This window comes from Hyperolius riggenbachi, chromosome 4 (assembly GCF_040937935.1).
Source record: "Hyperolius riggenbachi isolate aHypRig1 chromosome 4, aHypRig1.pri, whole genome shotgun sequence".
Classification (NCBI taxonomy): Eukaryota; Metazoa; Chordata; class Amphibia; order Anura; family Hyperoliidae; genus Hyperolius; species Hyperolius riggenbachi.
Window position 1 is genome coordinate 25,161,835 of NC_090649.1, and position 13,440 is coordinate 25,175,274.

The 13,440-nt window shown below is 46.7% G+C and overlaps 24 non-coding genes across 24 annotated transcripts; all 24 read left to right on the forward strand.

Annotated features, from left to right (window-relative positions):
- Nucleotides 1-44: 44 nt before the first annotated feature.
- On the forward strand, nt 45-143 carry TRNAY-GUA (transfer RNA tyrosine (anticodon GUA)). Its single transcript has 2 exons — nt 45-81; nt 108-143. It is a non-coding gene; the product is annotated as a tRNA-Tyr (tRNA).
- Nucleotides 144-878: 735 nt separating this feature from the next.
- TRNAA-AGC (transfer RNA alanine (anticodon AGC)) lies at nt 879-951 on the forward strand. Its single transcript has one exon. It is a non-coding gene; the product is annotated as a tRNA-Ala (tRNA).
- A 106-nt stretch (nt 952-1,057) lies between these two features.
- On the forward strand, nt 1,058-1,156 carry TRNAY-GUA (transfer RNA tyrosine (anticodon GUA)). The gene is made up of 2 exons: nt 1,058-1,094; nt 1,121-1,156. It is a non-coding gene; the product is annotated as a tRNA-Tyr (tRNA).
- A 739-nt stretch (nt 1,157-1,895) lies between these two features.
- Nucleotides 1,896-1,968, forward strand: TRNAA-AGC (transfer RNA alanine (anticodon AGC)). Its single transcript has one exon. It is a non-coding gene; the product is annotated as a tRNA-Ala (tRNA).
- A 106-nt stretch (nt 1,969-2,074) lies between these two features.
- Nucleotides 2,075-2,173, forward strand: TRNAY-GUA (transfer RNA tyrosine (anticodon GUA)). Its single transcript has 2 exons — nt 2,075-2,111; nt 2,138-2,173. It is a non-coding gene; the product is annotated as a tRNA-Tyr (tRNA).
- A 739-nt stretch (nt 2,174-2,912) lies between these two features.
- TRNAA-AGC (transfer RNA alanine (anticodon AGC)) lies at nt 2,913-2,985 on the forward strand. The gene has a single exon. It is a non-coding gene; the product is annotated as a tRNA-Ala (tRNA).
- A 106-nt stretch (nt 2,986-3,091) lies between these two features.
- TRNAY-GUA (transfer RNA tyrosine (anticodon GUA)) lies at nt 3,092-3,190 on the forward strand. The gene is made up of 2 exons: nt 3,092-3,128; nt 3,155-3,190. It is a non-coding gene; the product is annotated as a tRNA-Tyr (tRNA).
- Nucleotides 3,191-3,929: 739 nt separating this feature from the next.
- Nucleotides 3,930-4,002, forward strand: TRNAA-AGC (transfer RNA alanine (anticodon AGC)). Its single transcript has one exon. It is a non-coding gene; the product is annotated as a tRNA-Ala (tRNA).
- A 106-nt stretch (nt 4,003-4,108) lies between these two features.
- On the forward strand, nt 4,109-4,207 carry TRNAY-GUA (transfer RNA tyrosine (anticodon GUA)). Its single transcript has 2 exons — nt 4,109-4,145; nt 4,172-4,207. It is a non-coding gene; the product is annotated as a tRNA-Tyr (tRNA).
- Nucleotides 4,208-4,942: 735 nt separating this feature from the next.
- TRNAA-AGC (transfer RNA alanine (anticodon AGC)) lies at nt 4,943-5,015 on the forward strand. Its single transcript has one exon. It is a non-coding gene; the product is annotated as a tRNA-Ala (tRNA).
- Nucleotides 5,016-5,121: 106 nt separating this feature from the next.
- On the forward strand, nt 5,122-5,220 carry TRNAY-GUA (transfer RNA tyrosine (anticodon GUA)). The gene is made up of 2 exons: nt 5,122-5,158; nt 5,185-5,220. It is a non-coding gene; the product is annotated as a tRNA-Tyr (tRNA).
- Nucleotides 5,221-5,959: 739 nt separating this feature from the next.
- Nucleotides 5,960-6,032, forward strand: TRNAA-AGC (transfer RNA alanine (anticodon AGC)). Its single transcript has one exon. It is a non-coding gene; the product is annotated as a tRNA-Ala (tRNA).
- A 106-nt stretch (nt 6,033-6,138) lies between these two features.
- Nucleotides 6,139-6,237, forward strand: TRNAY-GUA (transfer RNA tyrosine (anticodon GUA)). The gene is made up of 2 exons: nt 6,139-6,175; nt 6,202-6,237. It is a non-coding gene; the product is annotated as a tRNA-Tyr (tRNA).
- A 739-nt stretch (nt 6,238-6,976) lies between these two features.
- TRNAA-AGC (transfer RNA alanine (anticodon AGC)) lies at nt 6,977-7,049 on the forward strand. Its single transcript has one exon. It is a non-coding gene; the product is annotated as a tRNA-Ala (tRNA).
- A 106-nt stretch (nt 7,050-7,155) lies between these two features.
- On the forward strand, nt 7,156-7,254 carry TRNAY-GUA (transfer RNA tyrosine (anticodon GUA)). The gene is made up of 2 exons: nt 7,156-7,192; nt 7,219-7,254. It is a non-coding gene; the product is annotated as a tRNA-Tyr (tRNA).
- Nucleotides 7,255-7,989: 735 nt separating this feature from the next.
- Nucleotides 7,990-8,062, forward strand: TRNAA-AGC (transfer RNA alanine (anticodon AGC)). The gene has a single exon. It is a non-coding gene; the product is annotated as a tRNA-Ala (tRNA).
- Nucleotides 8,063-8,168: 106 nt separating this feature from the next.
- Nucleotides 8,169-8,267, forward strand: TRNAY-GUA (transfer RNA tyrosine (anticodon GUA)). Its single transcript has 2 exons — nt 8,169-8,205; nt 8,232-8,267. It is a non-coding gene; the product is annotated as a tRNA-Tyr (tRNA).
- Nucleotides 8,268-9,006: 739 nt separating this feature from the next.
- On the forward strand, nt 9,007-9,079 carry TRNAA-AGC (transfer RNA alanine (anticodon AGC)). The gene has a single exon. It is a non-coding gene; the product is annotated as a tRNA-Ala (tRNA).
- Nucleotides 9,080-9,185: 106 nt separating this feature from the next.
- TRNAY-GUA (transfer RNA tyrosine (anticodon GUA)) lies at nt 9,186-9,284 on the forward strand. The gene is made up of 2 exons: nt 9,186-9,222; nt 9,249-9,284. It is a non-coding gene; the product is annotated as a tRNA-Tyr (tRNA).
- A 739-nt stretch (nt 9,285-10,023) lies between these two features.
- On the forward strand, nt 10,024-10,096 carry TRNAA-AGC (transfer RNA alanine (anticodon AGC)). Its single transcript has one exon. It is a non-coding gene; the product is annotated as a tRNA-Ala (tRNA).
- Nucleotides 10,097-11,039: 943 nt separating this feature from the next.
- Nucleotides 11,040-11,112, forward strand: TRNAA-AGC (transfer RNA alanine (anticodon AGC)). Its single transcript has one exon. It is a non-coding gene; the product is annotated as a tRNA-Ala (tRNA).
- A 943-nt stretch (nt 11,113-12,055) lies between these two features.
- On the forward strand, nt 12,056-12,128 carry TRNAA-AGC (transfer RNA alanine (anticodon AGC)). Its single transcript has one exon. It is a non-coding gene; the product is annotated as a tRNA-Ala (tRNA).
- Nucleotides 12,129-13,071: 943 nt separating this feature from the next.
- Nucleotides 13,072-13,144, forward strand: TRNAA-AGC (transfer RNA alanine (anticodon AGC)). Its single transcript has one exon. It is a non-coding gene; the product is annotated as a tRNA-Ala (tRNA).
- Nucleotides 13,145-13,250: 106 nt separating this feature from the next.
- On the forward strand, nt 13,251-13,349 carry TRNAY-GUA (transfer RNA tyrosine (anticodon GUA)). The gene is made up of 2 exons: nt 13,251-13,287; nt 13,314-13,349. It is a non-coding gene; the product is annotated as a tRNA-Tyr (tRNA).
- Nucleotides 13,350-13,440: the final 91 nt, after the last annotated feature.

Genomic DNA, 13,440 nt, shown 5'->3' on the forward strand with positions numbered 1-13,440 from the left:
CTAGGAATGAGGATCAAAGGCTGGCAAAACCTTAGCTGGGGTATCCTTCGATAGCTCAGCTGGTAGAGCGGAGGACTGTAGATTGACAAAATGTTGAGAAAACTGTAATCCTTAGGTCGCTGGTTCGATTCCGGCTCGAAGGAACTTTTACGTCACGTTGATAACACACCGTCTTTCTTGTTGACCCTTTCCCGTTTGCATCCCATGATACAACAGCGTCTTCCTTACTCCACCGCTTTAGTGGAAAACGGCCCACATCTCTGGCAAACCATTTTTGGGCTTCTACCTGCCAGGGTAATTACCTATTACTGTTACCCTGACTCAATTAAAAAAGGGGAGTCGGGCAGCTTGCTAGAAAGAGTTACAGAGTTCAGCTGGGTAGGGTTGAGGATCAAAGGCCAAAAAAGACTCTTGTGGGGTATCCTTTCATAGCTCAGTGGCCATCAAGTTCCACCTTTTTAGCCTCACTGCACCTCAGTCCAGAGCACAAAAAAAAGCAACAAGGGCAAGAGTGCTTTCTCCCACTTTCCATTCCATCTACTAGGTCATTGGAGAAGAACTAAAGTCAGTAGCGACCCTAATTGGCAGCAGCCCACTACTTTGTTTGAAGACAAAGTGCTTTGTATTTGACTTAATACCTCTAGCGACCCGTTTTGTCTGCTTCCACTTTTGGGAGTCTGATTACTTTTCACCGGTTGTATCACACCTTTCTAAAATTCCTACTTTTTGTTGACCCCTTGCTCAACACTCTGTGAAGACAAAAGAAATGTAAAATACACAGTCCTCCATTCCAATGAAACTGTGTGGCGTTCCATCGTTAACTCTGACATCGCAGTTCCGCTCATCCGCCCGCGTCTCTTGCGCAGATGTGTATAGGTGGGGGATTAGCTCAAATGGTAGAGCGCTCGCTTAGCATGCGAGAGGTAGCGGGATCGATGCCCGCATCCTCCACACACATGCTTTTCCATCTTGAACCCCAGAGACAAACACTCATTTTCTGCACCTTCCGCTCGCTAGGAATGAGGATCAAAGGCTGGCAAAACCTTAGCTGGGGTATCCTTCGATAGCTCAGCTGGTAGAGCGGAGGACTGTAGATTGACAAAATGTTGAGAAAACTGTAATCCTTAGGTCGCTGGTTCGATTCCGGCTCGAAGGAACTTTTACGTCACGTTGATAACACACCGTCTTTCTTGTTGACCCTTTCCCGTTTGCATCCCATGATACAACAGCGTCTTCCTTACTCCACCGCTTTAGTGGAAAACGGCCCACATCTCTGGCAAACCATTTTTGGGCTTCTACCTGCCAGGGTAATTACCTATTACTGTTACCCTGACTCAATTAAAAAAGGGGAGTCGGGCAGCTTGCTAGAAAGAGTTACAGAGTTCAGCTGGGTAGGGTTGAGGATCAAAGGCCAAAAAAGACTCTTGTGGGGTATCCTTTCATAGCTCAGTGGCCATCAAGTTCCCCCTTTTTAGCCTCACTGCACCTCAGTCCAGAGCACAAAAAAAAAGCAACAAGGGCAAGAGTGCTTTCTCCCACTTTCCATTCCATCTACTAGGTCATTGGAGAAGAACTAAAGTCAGTAGCGACCCTTATTGGCAGCAGCCCACTACTTTGTTTGAAGACAAAGTGCTTTGTATTTGACTTAATACCTCTAGCGACCCGTTTTGTCTGCTTCCACTTTTGGGAGTCTGATTACTTTGTACCGGTTGTATCACACCTTTCTAAAATTCCTACTTTTTGTTGACCCCTTGCTCAACACTCTGTGAAGACAAAAGAAATGTTGTAAAATACACAGTCCTCCATTCCAATGAAACTGTGTGGCGTTCCATCGTTAACTCTGACATCGCAGTTCCGCTCATCCGCCCGCGTCTCTTGCGCAGATTTGTATAGATGGAGGATTAGCTCAAATGGTAGAGCGCTCGCTTAGCATGCGAGAGGTAGCGGGATCGATGCCCGCATCCTCCACACACATGCTTTTCCATCTTGAACCCCAGAGACAAACACTCATTTTCTGCACCTTCCGCTCGCTAGGAATGAGGATCAAAGGCTGGCAAAACCTGAGCTGGGGTATCCTTCGATAGCTCAGCTGGTAGAGCGGAGGACTGTAGATTGACAAAATGTTGAGAAAACTGTAATCCTTAGGTCGCTGGTTCGATTCCGGCTCGAAGGAACTTTTACGTCACGTTGATAACACACCGTCTTTCTTGTTGACCCTTTCCCGTTTGCATCCCATGATACAACAGCGTCTTCCTTACTCCACCGCTTTAGTGGAAAACGGCCCACATCTCTGGCAAACCATTTTTGGGCTTCTACCTGCCAGGGTAATTACCTATTACTGTTACCCTGACTCAATTAAAAAAGGGGAGTCGGGCAGCTTGCTAGAAAGAGTTACAGAGTTCAGCTGGGTAGGGTTGAGGATCAAAGGCCAAAAAAGACTCTTGTGGGGTATCCTTTCATAGCTCAGTGGCCATCAAGTTCCCCCTTTTTAGCCTCACTGCACCTCAGTCCAGAGCACAAAAAAAAAGCAACAAGGGCAAGAGTGCTTTCTCCCACTTTCCATTCCATCTACTAGGTCATTGGAGAAGAACTAAAGTCAGTAGCGACCCTTATTGGCAGCAGCCCACTACTTTGTTTGAAGACAAAGTGCTTTGTATTTGACTTAATACCTCTAGCGACCCGTTTTGTCTGCTTCCACTTTTGGGAGTCTGATTACTTTTTACCGGTTGTATCACACCTTTCTAAAATTCCTACTTTTTGTTGACCCCTTGCTCAACACTCTGTGAAGACAAAAGAAATGTTGTAAAATACACAGTCCTCCATTCCAATGAAACTGTGTGGCGTTCCATCGTTAACTCTGACATCGCAGTTCCGCTCATCCGCCCGCGTCTCTTGCGCAAATGTGTATAGATGGGGGATTAGCTCAAATGGTAGAGCGCTCGCTTAGCATGCGAGAGGTAGCGGGATCGATGCCCGCATCCTCCACACACATGCTTTTCAATCTTGAACCCCAGAGACAAACACTCATTTTCTGCACCTTCCGCTCGCTAGGAATGAGGATCAAAGGCTGGCAAAACCTGAGCTGGGGTATCCTTCGATAGCTCAGCTGGTAGAGCGGAGGACTGTAGATTGACAAAATGTTGAGAAAACTGTAATCCTTAGGTCGCTGGTTCGATTCCGGCTCGAAGGAACTTTTACGTCACGTTGATAACACACCGTCTTTCTTGTTGACCCTTTCCCGTTTGCATCCCATGATACAACAGCGTCTTCCTTACTCCACCGCTTTAGTGGAAAACGGCCCACATCTCTGGCAAACCATTTTTGGGCTTCTACCTGCCAGGGTAATTACCTATTACTGTTACCCTGACTCAATTAAAAAAGGGGAGTCGGGCAGCTTGCTAGAAAGAGTTACAGAGTTCAGCTGGGTAGGGTTGAGGATCAAAGGCCAAAAAAGACTCTTGTGGGGTATCCTTTCATAGCTCAGTGGCCATCAAGTTCCCCCTTTTTAGCCTCACTGCACCTCAGTCCAGAGCACACAAAAAAAGCAACAAGGGCAAGAGTGCTATCTCCCACTTTCCATTCCATCTACTAGGTCATTGGAGAAGAACTAAAGTCAGTAGCGACCCTTTTTGGCAGCAGCCCACTACTTTGTTTGAAGACAAAGTGCTTTGTATTTGACTTAATACCTCTAGCGACCCGTTTTGTCTGCTTCCACTTTTGGGAGTCTGATTACTTTTTACCGGTTGTATCACACCTTTCTAAAATTCCTACTTTTTGTTGACCCCTTGCTCAACACTCTGTGAAGACAAAAGAAATGTTGTAAAATACACAGTCCTCCATTCCAATGAAACTGTGTGGCGTTCCATCGTTAACTCTGACATCGCAGTTCCGCTCATCCGCCCGCGTCTCTTGCGCAGATGTGTATAGATGGGGGATTAGCTCAAATGGTAGAGCGCTCGCTTAGCATGCGAGAGGTAGCGGGATCGATGCCCGCATCCTCCACACACATGCTTTTCCATCTTGAACCCCAGAGACAAACACTCATTTTCTGCACCTTCCGCTCGCTAGGAATGAGGATCAAAGGCTGGCAAAACCTTAGCTGGGGTATCCTTCGATAGCTCAGCTGGTAGAGCGGAGGACTGTAGATTGACAAAATGTTGAGAAAACTGTAATCCTTAGGTCGCTGGTTCGATTCCGGCTCGAAGGAACTTTTACGTCACGTTGATAACACACCGTCTTTCTTGTTGACCCTTTCCCGTTTGCATCCCATGATACAACAGCGTCTTCCTTACTCCACCGCTTTAGTGGAAAACGGCCCACATCTCTGGCAAACCATTTTTGGGCTTCTACCTGCCAGGGTAATTACCTATTACTGTTACCCTGACTCAATTAAAAAAGGGGAGTCGGGCAGCTTGCTAGAAAGAGTTACAGAGTTCAGCTGGGTAGGGTTGAGGATCAAAGGCCAAAAAAGACTCTTGTGGGGTATCCTTTCATAGCTCAGTGGCCATCAAGTTCCACCTTTTTAGCCTCACTGCACCTCAGTCCAGAGCACAAAAAAAAGCAACAAGGGCAAGAGTGCTTTCTCCCACTTTCCATTCCATCTACTAGGTCATTGGAGAAGAACTAAAGTCAGTAGCGACCCTAATTGGCAGCAGCCCACTACTTTGTTTGAAGACAAAGTGCTTTGTATTTGACTTAATACCTCTAGCGACCCATTTTGTCTGCTTCCACTTTTGGGAGTCTGATTACTTTTCACCGGTTGTATCACACCTTTCTAAAATTCCTACTTTTTGTTGACCCCTTGCTCAACACTCTGTGAAGACAAAAGAAATGTAAAATACACAGTCCTCCATTCCAATGAAACTGTGTGGCGTTCCATCGTTAACTCTGACATCGCAGTTCCGCTCATCCGCCCGCGTCTCTTGCGCAGATGTGTATAGATGGGGGATTAGCTCAAATGGTAGAGCGCTCGCTTAGCATGCGAGAGGTAGCGGGATCGATGCCCGCATCCTCCACACACATGCTTTTCCATCTTGAACCCCAGAGACAAACACTCATTTTCTGCACCTTCCGCTCGCTAGGAATGAGGATCAAAGGCTGGCAAAACCTTAGCTGGGGTATCCTTCGATAGCTCAGCTGGTAGAGCGGAGGACTGTAGATTGACAAAATGTTGAGAAAACTGTAATCCTTAGGTCGCTGGTTCGATTCCGGCTCGAAGGAACTTTTACGTCACGTTGATAACACACCGTCTTTCTTGTTGACCCTTTCCCGTTTGCATCCCATGATACAACAGCGTCTTCCTTACTCCACCGCTTTAGTGGAAAACGGCCCACATCTCTGGCAAACCATTTTTGGGCTTCTACCTGCCAGGGTAATTACCTATTACTGTTACCCTGACTCAATTAAAAAAGGGGAGTCGGGCAGCTTGCTAGAAAGAGTTACAGAGTTCAGCTGGGTAGGGTTGAGGATCAAAGGCCAAAAAAGACTCTTGTGGGGTATCCTTTCATAGCTCAGTGGCCATCAAGTTCCCCCTTTTTAGCCTCACTGCACCTCAGTCCAGAGCACAAAAAAAAAGCAACAAGGGCAAGAGTGCTTTCTCCCACTTTCCATTCCATCTACTAGGTCATTGGAGAAGAACTAAAGTCAGTAGCGACCCTTATTGGCAGCAGCCCACTACTTTGTTTGAAGACAAAGTGCTTTGTATTTGACTTAATACCTCTAGCGACCCGTTTTGTCTGCTTCCACTTTTGGGAGTCTGATTACTTTGTACCGGTTGTATCACACCTTTCTAAAATTCCTACTTTTTGTTGACCCCTTGCTCAACACTCTGTGAAGACAAAAGAAATGTTGTAAAATACACAGTCCTCCATTCCAATGAAACTGTGTGGCGTTCCATCGTTAACTCTGACATCGCAGTTCCGCTCATCCGCCCGCGTCTCTTGCGCAGATGTGTATAGATGGAGGATTAGCTCAAATGGTAGAGCGCTCGCTTAGCATGCGAGAGGTAGCGGGATCGATGCCCGCATCCTCCACACACATGCTTTTCCATCTTGAACCCCAGAGACAAACACTCATTTTCTGCACCTTCCGCTCGCTAGGAATGAGGATCAAAGGCTGGCAAAACCTGAGCTGGGGTATCCTTCGATAGCTCAGCTGGTAGAGCGGAGGACTGTAGATTGACAAAATGTTGAGAAAACTGTAATCCTTAGGTCGCTGGTTCGATTCCGGCTCGAAGGAACTTTTACGTCACGTTGATAACACACCGTCTTTCTTGTTGACCCTTTCCCGTTTGCATCCCATGATACAACAGCGTCTTCCTTACTCCACCGCTTTAGTGGAAAACGGCCCACATCTCTGGCAAACCATTTTTGGGCTTCTACCTGCCAGGGTAATTACCTATTACTGTTACCCTGACTCAATTAAAAAAGGGGAGTCGGGCAGCTTGCTAGAAAGAGTTACAGAGTTCAGCTGGGTAGGGTTGAGGATCAAAGGCCAAAAAAGACTCTTGTGGGGTATCCTTTCATAGCTCAGTGGCCATCAAGTTCCCCCTTTTTAGCGTCACTGCACCTCAGTCCAGAGCACACAAAAAAAGCAACAAGGGCAAGAGTGCTATCTCCCACTTTCCATTCCATCTACTAGGTCATTGGAGAAGAACTAAAGTCAGTAGCGACCCTTTTTGGCAGCAGCCCACTACTTTGTTTGAAGACAAAGTGCTTTGTATTTGACTTAATACCTCTAGCGACCCGTTTTGTCTGCTTCCACTTTTGGGAGTCTGATTACTTTTTACCGGTTGTATCACACCTTTCTAAAATTCCTACTTTTTGTTGACCCCTTGCTCAACACTCTGTGAAGACAAAAGAAATGTTGTAAAATACACAGTCCTCCATTCCAATGAAACTGTGTGGCGTTCCATCGTTAACTCTGACATCGCAGTTCCGCTCATCCGCCCGCGTCTCTTGCGCAGATGTGTATAGATGGGGGATTAGCTCAAATGGTAGAGCGCTCGCTTAGCATGCGAGAGGTAGCGGGATCGATGCCCGCATCCTCCACACACATGCTTTTCCATCTTGAACCCCAGAGACAAACACTCATTTTCTGCACCTTCCGCTCGCTAGGAATGAGGATCAAAGGCTGGCAAAACCTTAGCTGGGGTATCCTTCGATAGCTCAACTGGTAGAGCGGAGGACTGTAGATTGACAAAATGTTGAGAAAACTGTAATCCTTAGGTCGCTGGTTCGATTCCGGCTCGAAGGAACTTTTACGTCACGTTGATAACACACCGTCTTTCTTGTTGACCCTTTCCCGTTTGCATCCCATGATACAACAGCGTCTTCCTTACTCCACCGCTTTAGTGGAAAACGGCCCACATCTCTGGCAAACCATTTTTGGGCTTCTACCTGCCAGGGTAATTACCTATTACTGTTACCCTGACTCAATTAAAAAAGGGGAGTCGGGCAGCTTGCTAGAAAGAGTTACAGAGTTCAGCTGGGTAGGGTTGAGGATCAAAGGCCAAAAAAGACTCTTGTGGGGTATCCTTTCATAGCTCAGTGGCCATCAAGTTCCACCTTTTTAGCCTCACTGCACCTCAGTCCAGAGCACAAAAAAAAGCAACAAGGGCAAGAGTGCTTTCTCCCACTTTCCATTCCATCTACTAGGTCATTGGAGAAGAACTAAAGTCAGTAGCGACCCTTATTGGCAGCAGCCCACTACTTTGTTTGAAGACAAAGTGCTTTGTATTTGACTTAATACCTCTAGCGACCCGTTTTGTCTGCTTCCACTTTTGGGAGTCTGATTACTTTTCACCGGTTGTATCACACCTTTCTAAAATTCCTACTTTTTGTTGACCCCTTGCTCAACACTCTGTGAAGACAAAAGAAATGTAAAATACACAGTCCTCCATTCCAATGAAACTGTGTGGCGTTCCATCGTTAACTCTGACATCGCAGTTCCGCTCATCCGCCCGCGTCTCTTGCGCAGATGTGTATAGATGGGGGATTAGCTCAAATGGTAGAGCGCTCGCTTAGCATGCGAGAGGTAGCGGGATCGATGCCCGCATCCTCCACACACATGCTTTTCCATCTTGAACCCCAGAGACAAAAACTCATTTTCTGCACCTTCCGCTCGCTAGGAATGAGGATCAAAGGCTGGCAAAACCTTAGCTGGGGTATCCTTCGATAGCTCAGCTGGTAGAGCGGAGGACTGTAGATTGACAAAATGTTGAGAAAACTGTAATCCTTAGGTCGCTGGTTCGATTCCGGCTCGAAGGAACTTTTACGTCACGTTGATAACACACCGTCTTTCTTGTTGACCCTTTCCCGTTTGCATCCCATGATACAACAGCGTCTTCCTTACTCCACCGCTTTAGTGGAAAACGGCCCACATCTCTGGCAAACCATTTTTGGGCTTCTACCTGCCAGGGTAATTACCTATTACTGTTACCCTGACTCAATTAAAAAAGGGGAGTCGGGCAGCTTGCTAGAAAGAGTTACAGAGTTCAGCTGGGTAGGGTTGAGGATCAAAGGCCAAAAAAGACTCTTGTGGGGTATCCTTTCATAGCTCAGTGGCCATCAAGTTCCCCCTTTTTAGCCTCACTGCACCTCAGTCCAGAGCACACAAAAAAAGCAACAAGGGCAAGAGTGCTATCTCCCACTTTCCATTCCATCTACTAGGTCATTGGAGAAGAACTAAAGTCAGTAGCGACCCTTATTGGCAGCAGCCCACTACTTTGTTTGAAGACAAAGTGCTTTGTATTTGACTTAATACCTCTAGCGACCCGTTTTGTCTGCTTCCACTTTTGGGAGTCTGATTACTTTTTACCGGTTGTATCACACCTTTCTAAAATTCCTACTTTTTGTTGACCCCTTGCTCAACACTCTGTGAAGACAAAAGAAATGTTGTAAAATACACAGTCCTCCATTCCAATGAAACTGTGTGGCGTTCCATCGTTAACTCTGACATCGCAGTTCCGCTCATCCGCCCGCGTCTCTTGCGCAGATGTGCATAGATGGGGGATTAGCTCAAATGGTAGAGCGCTCGCTTAGCATGCGAGAGGTAGCGGGATCGATGCCCGCATCCTCCACACACATGCTTTTCCATCTTGAACCCCAGAGACAAACACTCATTTTCTGCACCTTCCGCTCGCTAGGAATGAGGATCAAAGGCTGGCAAAACCTTAGCTGGGGTATCCTTCGATAGCTCAGCTGGTAGAGCGGAGGACTGTAGATTGACAAAATGTTGAGAAAACTGTAATCCTTAGGTCGCTGGTTCGATTCCGGCTCGAAGGAACTTTTACGTCACGTTGATAACACACCGTCTTTCTTGTTGACCCTTTCCCGTTTGCATCCCATGATACAACAGCGTCTTCCTTACTCCACCGCTTTAGTGGAAAACGGCCCACATCTCTGGCAAACCATTTTTGGGCTTCTACCTGCCAGGGTAATTACCTATTACTGTTACCCTGACTCAATTAAAAAAGGGGAGTCGGGCAGCTTGCTAGAAAGAGTTACAGAGTTCAGCTGGGTAGGGTTGAGGATCAAAGGCCAAAAAAGACTCTTGTGGGGTATCCTTTCATAGCTCAGTGGCCATCAAGTTCCCCCTTTTTAGCCTCACTGCACCTCAGTCCAGAGCACAAAAAAAAAGCAACAAGGGCAAGAGTGCTTTCTCCCACTTTCCATTCCATCTACTAGGTCATTGGAGAAGAACTAAAGTCAGTAGCGACCCTTATTGGCAGCAGCCCACTACTTTGTTTGAAGACAAAGTGCTTTGTATTTGACTTAATACCTCTAGCGACCCGTTTTGTCTGCTTCCACTTTTGGGAGTCTGATTACTTTTTACCGGTTGTATCACACCTTTCTAAAATTCCTACTTTTTGTTGACCCCTTGCTCAACACTCTGTGAAGACAAAAGAAATGTTGTAAAATACACAGTCCTCCATTCCAATGAAACTGTGTGGCGTTCCATCGTTAACTCTGACATCGCAGTTCCACTCATCCGCCCGCGTCTCTTGCGCAGATGTGTATAGATGGGGGATTAGCTCAAATGGTAGAGCGCTCGCTTAGCATGCGAGAGGTAGCGGGATCGATGCCCGCATCCTCCACACACATGCTTTTCCATCTTGAACCCCAGAGACAAACACTCATTTTCTGCACCTTCCGCTCGCTAGGAATGAGGATCAAAGGCTGGCAAAACCTTAGCTGGGGTATCCTTCGATAGCTCAGCTGGTAGAGCGGAGGACTGTAGATTGACAAAATGTTGAGAAAACTGTAATCCTTAGGTCGCTGGTTCGATTCCAGCTCAAAGGAATTTTTACGTCACGTTGATAACACACCGTCTTTCTTGTTGACCCTTTCCCGTTTGCATCCCATGATACAACAGCGTCTTCCTTACTCCACCGCTTTAGTGGAAAACGGCCCACATCTCTGGCAAACCATTTTTGGGCTTCTACCTGCCAGGGTAATTACCTATTACTGTTACCCTGACTCAATTAAAAAAGGGGAGTCGGGCAGCTTGCTAGAAAGAGTTACAGAGTTCAGCTGGGTAGGGTTGAGGATCAAAGGCCAAAAAAGACTCTTGTGGGGTATCCTTTCATAGCTCAGTGGCCATCAAGTTCCCCCTTTTTAGCCTCACTGCACCTCAGTCCAGAGCACAAAAAAAAAGCAACAAGGGCAAGAGTGCTTTCTCCCACTTTCCATTCCATCTACTAGGTCATTGGAGAAGAACTAAAGTCAGTAGCGACCCTTATTGGCAGCAGCCCACTACTTTGTTTGAAGACAAAGTGCTTTGTATTTGACTTAATACCTCTAGTGACCCGTTTTGTCTGCTTCCACTTTTGGGAGTCTGATTACTTTTTACCGGTTGTATCACACCTTTCTAAAATTCCTACTTTTTGTTGACCCCTTGCTCAACACTCTGTGAGACAAAAGAAATGTTGTAAAATACACAGTCCTCCATTCCAATGAAACTGTGTGGCGTTCCATCGTTAACTCTGACATCGCAGTTCCGCTCATCCGCCCGCGTCTCTTGCGCAGATGTGTATAGATGGGGGATTAGCTCAAATGGTAGAGCGCTCGCTTAGCATGCGAGAGGTAGTGGGATCGATGCCCGCATCCTCCACACACATGCTTTTCCATCTTGAACCCCAGAGACAAACACTCATTTTCTGCACCTTCCGCTCGCTAGGAATGAGGATCAAAGGCTGGCAAAACCTTAGCTGGGGTATCCTTCGATAGCTCAGCTAGTAGAGCGGAGGACTGTAGATTGACAAAATGTTGAGAAAACTGTAATCCTTAGGTCGCTGGTTCGATTCCGGCTTGAAGGAACTTTTACGTCACGTTGATAACACACCGTCTTTCTTGTTGACCCTTTCCCGTTTGCATCCCATGATACAACAGCGTCTTCCTTACTCCACCGCTTTAGTGGAAAACGGCCCACATCTCTGGCAAACCATTTTTGGGCTTCTACCTGCCAGGGTAATTACCTATTACTGTTACCCTGACTCAATTAAAAAAGGGGAGTCGGGCAGCTTGCTAGAAAGAGTTACAGAGTTCAGCTGGGTAGGGTTGAGGATCAAAGGCCAAAAAAGACTCTTGTGGGGTATCCTTTCATAGCTCAGTGGCCATCAAGTTCCCCCTTTTTAGCCTCACTGCACCTCAGTCCAGAGCACAAAAAAAAGCAACAAGGGCAAGAGTGCTTTCTCCCACTTTCCATTCCATCTACTAGGTCATTGGAGAAGAACTAAAGTCAGTAGCGACCCTTATTGGCAGCAGCCCACTACTTTGTTTGAAGACAAAGTGCTTTGTATTTGACTTAATACCTCTAGCGACCCGTTTTGTCTGCTTCCACTTTTGGGAGTCTGATTACTTTTTACCGGTTGTATCACACCTTTCTAAAATTCCTACTTTTTGTTGACCCCTTGCTCAACACTCTGTGAAGACAAAAGAAATGTTGTAAAATACACAGTCCTCCATTCCAATGAAACTGTGTGGCGTTCCATCGTTAACTCTGACATCGCAGTTCCACTCATCCGCCCCCGTCTCTTGCGCAGATGTGTATAGATGGGGGATTAGCTCAAATGGTAGAGCGCTCGCTTAGCATGCGAGAGGTAGCGGGATCGATGCCCGCATCCTCCACACACATGCTTTTCCATCTTGAACCCCAGAGACAAACACTCATTTTCTGCACCTTCCGCTCGCTAGGAATGAGGATCAAAGGCTGGCAAAACCTTAGTTGGGGTATCCTTCGATAGCTCAGCTGGTAGAGCGGAGGACTGTAGATTGACAAAATGTTGAGAAAACTGTAATCCTTAGGTCGCTGGTTCGATTCCGGCTCGAACGAATTTTTACGTCACGTTGATAACACACCGTCTTTCTTGTTGACCCTTTCCCGTTTGCATCCCATGATACAACAGCGTCTTCCTTACTCCACCGCTTTAGTGGAAAACGGCCCACATCTCTGGCAAACCATTTTTGGGCTTCTACCTGCCAGGGTAATTACCTATTACTGTTACCCTGACTCAATTAAAAAAGGGGAGTCGGGCAGCTTGCTAGAAAGAGTTACAGAGTTCAGCTGGGTAGGGTTGAGGATCAAAGGCCCAAAAAGACTCTTGTGGGGTATCCTTTCATAGCTCAGTGGCCATCAAGTTCCCCCTTTTTAGCCTCACTGCACCTCAGTCCAGAGCACACAAAAAAGCAACAAGGGCAAGAGTGCTATCTCCCACTTTCCATTCCATCTACTAGGTCATTGGAGAAGAACTAAAGTCAGTAGCGACCCTTATTGGCAGCAGCCCACTACTTTGTTTGAAGACAAAGTGCTTTGTATTTGACTTAATACCTCTAGCGACCCGTTTTGTCTGCTTCCACTTTTGGGAGTCTGATTACTTTTTACCGGTTGTATCACACCTTTCTAAAATTCCTACTTTTTGTTGACCCCTTGCTCAACACTCTGTGAAGACAAAAGAAATGTTGTAAAATACACAGTCCTCCATTCCAATGAAACTGTGTGGCGTTCCATCGTTAACTCTGACATCGCAGTTCCGCTCATCCGCCCGCGTCTCTTGCACAGATGTGTATAGATGGGGGATTAGCTCAAATGGTAGAGCGCTCGCTTAGCATGCGAGAGGTAGCGGGATCGATGCCCGCATCCTCCACACACATGCTTTTCCATCTTGAACCCCAGAGACAAACACTCATTTTCTGCACCTTCCGCTCGCTAGGAATGAGGATCAAAGGCTGGCAAAACCTTAGCTGGGGTATCCTTCGATAGCTCAGCTGGTAGAGCGGAGGACTGTAGATTGACAAAATGTTGAGAAAACTGTAATCCTTAGGTCGCTGGTTCGATTCCGGCTCGAAGGAACTTTTACGTCACGTTGATAACACACCGTCTTTCTTGTTGACCCTTTCCCGTTTGCATCCCATGATACAACAGCGTCTTCCTTACTCCACC